Here is a 5,875-nt window from a genome sequence, read left to right as displayed (position 1 = left end):
GCAGCCCAGCATCCGTCTGTCCTGGGAGACACCAGGTCAGCCAGACATCCCCACCCCAACCTGCACGTGTGCTGCCGGGCCAAGGAGCAGAGTGATCAGCTTTTGTGATCTCACAGAGGAAATGAACACCTACAAAGGGTTCAATTGCCATTTCAAAGGCAAAACCTTCCTCAAAATCCCTTTGGATGAATCAGGGTTATCACTGGCCTTGCCCTTTTTGGGGAACAGGGTCAGCTTGGGCCAGCACTTGGTGAGGCTGATCCAGAAATCCAACTCCAGTCCCTCTTGCTTATTAGCAGGTGAACACCACCTGGAGAGTTTGCCCTGGGAATTTTGGGTGTCTCTTATAGGCTGGACATTGCTTAGATGAAGGGCCAAATTTTATTCATCTCTAATCAACCTTTTTGTTCTTTTTGGTAAATCACACTCAGCTCCAAAGATCCATCCTGGGAAGGCAGCAAAGCCCTTGGCAGTTTTCCCTGGACACCTCTTGGCCCAGGGGCTGAGGGCTGAGTGGTGCAGCCATGGGCAGGTACTGAAAGCCTCCATCCCCTGTGGAGCTGGCTCTTCCTGACTTCCAGGGAAGCCGTGGAGGGAAGGACAGCCTGCAGCTCTCCCCTGTGTCCGTCCAGGCCATTCCAGGTTCCCCCTGTGCACTGGGGAGGAGCAGGAGCCCACGCTGGTGTCTGTGGAACTTCTGGGGACGTGCTAAAAGCAGCTTGGAAGGGGATCAGTACTTCCACTCGTTTTTCAGTGCCGATCTTCCTGCCACACAACGGGAGCCGGAAGCCTGACGGGGTTTGGAGGGTCAACCCCGTGGGTCCCTCTGCAGCCCCCTGCCAAATCCTGCTCGCAAGCTGCTGCCTCAGGCAGCCCTCAGTGAGCAAAACTCCCCTTTCCCAGGTTTTCCTGTGAAAACTGCAGCCTGCAGCACCAGGCTAAGAACAGATGTATGGACAGGAAGGGTACAAAAAAAATTAAACCCCCTAATTGTGGCCTGTTTGGATGGACACTGACATCACAGGTGGTGCTGGGGAACACTTGCCTACATTTCCCATCTAGACAGTTTTCTTGGAGACCTGCCTGTCCACCCCTTTTCAGACCTGTGGGTTTAATGCCTTGTGGTTCCCCTTGTTTGGAGGCTGGCGGATGGATTGCTGAGGTTATCCTGGAGTTCAGCCCTGAGTGGGGCTCTGTTCCTCAGGGTGTGTGTGGGTCTGGTGCCACAGGGGCTGGGGAAGCTGTCAGAGCTCACCACTCAAACCCAGCCCCTAAAGCTGGAAGAGGAGCCAGTTTGGGGTGGGAGAGATGTGGCCAAGCTCTTTTTCCCCACCCCTTGTCCCTGTATCTAATGGGTCCACCAGGACTGTTCCCATTGTCCGTGCAGCTGGGAGGCAAAAGGAGGTGTCTGGGCCAAGCAGTGCTTCTTACTTCATTTTCAACTGTTTGCAAAGCCCCTGATCAGACGACCCAGATGGTGCTAAATGGCCATGAAGGACCATTAGACAGTGGGTCATTGTCGTGCTCCTTGAGTTAGATAATTGTGATGGGCCTGAACTAATTAATTTCTACCCAAAAAAGTAGCACTGAATCATGGTCTTTTGGCAACACTGGTGAGAAGGACTTGCAGTCAGTTTCCTTTGGATTTATCCAGCCTGTGCAAACGGGGATCTCTGCTGGAGCCACACGCTTCCATGGCCGAAAAGCAGGGGAGCAAGGAAAGCCACGCAGAGGTTCAGTCCAGGTGGATCTCCCTCATCCCACGGGGCAGGAGAGCCACGGGACAATCCACCAGCTCCTTTGTGCCATGGGTCTGTCCCACCTCCCCTCTGGAATGCCCACGTTTGGGAATGGGCCAAGGCCAGGCATCCTGCAGGAGGAAAGGGCCTCTGTGGCTGTGCTCGTGCCATGCCAGCCACATTTCCTCCATCCCTCCTTCGGCTCCAGCTGCCATCTCCAAGGATTTCCCTGCTTTTCTCATCACCCCCTTCTCAGCACCAACCTTCCAGGAAGCCAGGGGCTTTTTCCAGTGTCCAGACAGTCCTGACTGGCTGGCAGAGCTTCTCTCTGCAGGGATTTCTTTGTTTCCTGATTCTGGGGGTGTTGAGCTTTGACAAAGCTGGAGACAGGGAAATGTGATCCCATTTCCCCAGCACAGCATGGACACCCTGCCAGATTGGGTACATCCTGAGCTGCTCCTGCATCCAAAAAGGTGAAGGAACAGGAGAAAAGAGTGATTACAGACACATTTCTATGTGAGAAGAGACAGGAAATATTAGGACTGTTTAGTCTGGAGGGGAGACAGGTCTGTGGTGGCACGAGAACAGCCTGTGAGCCCTGCAGCACTGACAGTCCTTTGGTTTCTCCATTTCTCGTCCCAAAAAAAGACAAGGATGTGCAGAGGAGAGTGGATGCAGGGGAAATGTTCCCCCAGTGCAGTATATGGGTCTCTAGGGAAGATTTTAAGGGAAAAGTTATTATTTTGGAAAGAAATCCCCCCTTTGACTGGGGGAAGGTGATATGAGAGCATACATCCCAATTCATTGGGAGACGCCTAAAAATTCAAACCACCTCCAGAGCTGTGGGCTTCCCACAGGACACTGGGAGCAGCCCAGACCCTCTTTGGAGTGCCTGCATTTCCCCGTGGCAGAGCCTGGTGTGCAGGGACACCCCAAGGAGCAGTGCTGCTCCCGTGGGCAGCAGGGCCGTGGCACACTGCTCCAGGAGTGCTGGCTCCCCACAGGGACAGGCTTCGTGCACACCAAAGTGACAGGGGATGTTCTGTGTGCCTGAAAACCCCACGCAGTGGAAACAGCAGGGGCCAAGGAAGTGAGTGTAGCTGGCAATTATAGAGACATATAGTTTGGAGAAGTGTTTTGACTAACCTGATAATACAGCATGAAACAGCACGGCTCTGACGTAAAAAAGCCCTGAGACCCCAGAGGTGGAGCCAAGATTTTTGGTGGTGACTTGCCATCCATCCCAGAGCACACACCACGGGGTCATTCTGGCTGGATGGGACCCCAGGAGGTCCCTGGTCCAATCTCTGTCTCCAAGCAGGGATAACTTTGAAGTCACATCAGGTTGCTCAGGGTTGTGTCCAGGACGAGGCTGGGTTTCTCCAAGGATGGGATCCTTGGTCCCAGTTCCAGCATTTCTGAAGGGGAAAACTTTTTTGGCACATCTTCCAGCCGATCCAGGTCCATCCATTCCCTGCCTGCCTGGTGCTGGGGACCCAAACTGGGGCCAGTGCCCAAAGCTCTCCGCAGAGCCCGGGGGTGTCTCAGCACAGGCTGCCCCAGCCGTGGGCGATCCGGGCACTCCAAACACATCACAGCAGGGCACACAGGATGGCAGCAGGGCTGGCATCCATCCTCTGTGCTGGTCCCGGCGGGGCACGCCTGCGGAGGGACGGACGCACGGGCAGGAGCAGGAGCACCAGCAGGAGCAGGAGCACCAGCAGCAGCAGGATCAGCAGCAGGAGGGAGCAGGATCAGCAGCAGGAGCAGGATCAGCAGCAGGATCAGGAGCACAGCGAGCGAGGCGATGCCGCCAACCGCGGGGCGCTGGCTCCTGCCCTGGGGGTGCTGATCCAATTAAAAGATCAGGGCGAGAGAGGCGATGCCGCCAACCGCGGGGCGCTGGCTCCTGCCCCGGGGGTGCTGATCCAATTAAAAGGGTTAATCCTGGAGGTGCCCCGCGGGGAGAGCAGGCTCCTGGGGAGGCTGGCATCCCGCACACAGCCCATCCCCGTCCCTGTCCTTGTCCCAGCCCCGTGTCCCCAGCGCTGCGACAGGAGGGTCCTTCCCTGGGGAAATGGAGCTCTCTGGCCCCGCCAAGCCAAGGGGAGCTGTGTCCTTCCCCTGCCATGCCCCTCTGCTCTGAGGCAGCCCAGCAGAGCTGGGGGTGTCAGGGAGGATGGAAGAGCCACATCCCACAAAGAGCATTTTTGGAAGCGGGTGAGGCAGCTCTGTGCTCCCCTCACAAACGCGGGGCTCTCCGGAAGTACAGCGCCCCACACTCGGGGCAGGGATTGCTCAGGGAGGGAGGGATGTCAGGGGGCACATCCACAGAATCCCGGAGTGACTGAATTGTTCACATTGGGGAAGCCCCTGATACCTTCCAGTCCAACTTTCCCCCAGCCCTTCCAAGGCCACCAGCACTGCCCCATGTCTCCAAGTGCCACATCCACACAGCTTTCAGTCCCTCCAGGGATGGGGACTCAGCTGTGCCAGGCCTGGACAGCTCTTTTGGGGAAGGAATTTTCACAATATCCAACCTGAACCTCCTCTGGTGCAGCTTGAGGGCATTTCCTCTTGTCCTGTCACTGTTCCCTGGGAGAAGAGACCGAGCCCATGCATGTCCCTCTGCTGCTGCTCAGCAAAGGGTCTGTCCTGGCCTCGGAGCATCCAGCACATCCAGCACCCTGCTGGGCATGGCAGAGGAGCAAGGCACTCATCTGGGGTGTGCCAGGAGCTCTGTCAGTGTCTGGGCTCAGTGGTCCCAGCACAGCCTCTGTGGGCTCAGCACCTGCAGATCCCTGCAGGAAGCTCACCTGGACCAGGCAGTGTGGAATTCGTGCTGCTTTCCTCCAGCCTTGCCCATGACCCCACCGGGGCAGCCTCGCTCCAAGCGCCTCCACTTCTGGCAAATGAGCACAGACTGGCCCTGGGCTCAGCTCCAGTTAGATCACACAAGCTAATTAAGCTAATTAGGCTGCCAAGTGAGGGGTCAGAGGGCTGGCAGCATCCTCCCTGCCCGCAGCTCCAGCCGTGCAGGCAGCCCTGGGGCAGGGAGGTGGCTCGGCCCCTCTCCCTTCCATGGGGAGCCCCCACTGCCCAAAGCCTCACAGGGGCTTTCTCCTGGGTAAACTTGGGCAGCTCAGCCCCATTGTGCGGCCCTATGGGCTCTGTTTTCAGCCCAGAGCCATGAGCAGACCAGCAAATGGGAAGGGGTGATCCCCTATGGATGAGCAAAGCTTTTGTGGCATTCCTCTGCATCCCAGCCCCGAGTGAGTGCAAGGGAACCAGACCCACCAGGAACCCCGAGCCTTCACACAGACCCTACAGGGAAAACCAACACAGGAAGATGAATCAGGAAGATTTTTAATCAGATTTGTCAGACAGAGTTGGATCTCCAAATAAATAGATTTATCAAAACAGAATAAAATAAGAATCCAGGGATAAATATATGTACCAAAACAACCTGAAAATCCCCCAAAGCTGTTTCCAGACAGGGAGAAGGTGATGCTGCTGCACGCCCTCCTCCCCATGCTGCAGAAATGATCCTGTTTGCCCTTTGGGAGATGCCCCTCCTGTGAATACAGCCCGGTAGATATTATATAGGATAGATATCAATATATAGCACAATAAATGCTGAGTAGCGACCTTAGTGCAGTGTGCAGGGCCTCAGACCCTGCCAGCAGGTGGGTCCTCCCAAAACCTACATCTCCGAGTGACCTGCAAAGAGGGAGAAGAATCATCCCAGCTGGAAGAGAGGAGATTTTTCAAAAACACCCCTTGGAGGGCATTCAGCCAAAGAGACCCCTTGGCAGCTCCCAGGGGTTCCAAGGAAAGGAGGAGGGATGGCTTTTCTCTCTTTGCAGGTCATCTTTCCCCCAGCAGCTGGTGGGAAGCACGGCCATGTTCCGCTCTGCTGCGCTCCCGGCGCTCCTCGGGAACGCCGGGGTGTCCGGGATGGATCCCACTCCTCGTGTGGCACCAGGTCCCACCCCTCCGCCCTCTCCCTGCTCCCTCTGCTCATCCAACACCTCTGGGACAGCGGGAGGTGGTGGCTCCCTGCTGGAGAGAGGCACCTGCCCGGCTGTGGCTTCGATGCCGATGGGTTGGGATCGTTGTCTGGAGTAGCTGGAATT

The sequence above is a fragment of the Passer montanus genome, unplaced genomic scaffold (genome assembly GCF_014805655.1).
Source record: "Passer montanus isolate IOZ18808 unplaced genomic scaffold, ASM1480565v1 scaffold116, whole genome shotgun sequence".
Lineage (NCBI taxonomy): Eukaryota > Metazoa > Chordata > Aves > Passeriformes > Passeridae > Passer > Passer montanus.
This window is presented reverse-complemented; position numbering follows the sequence as displayed.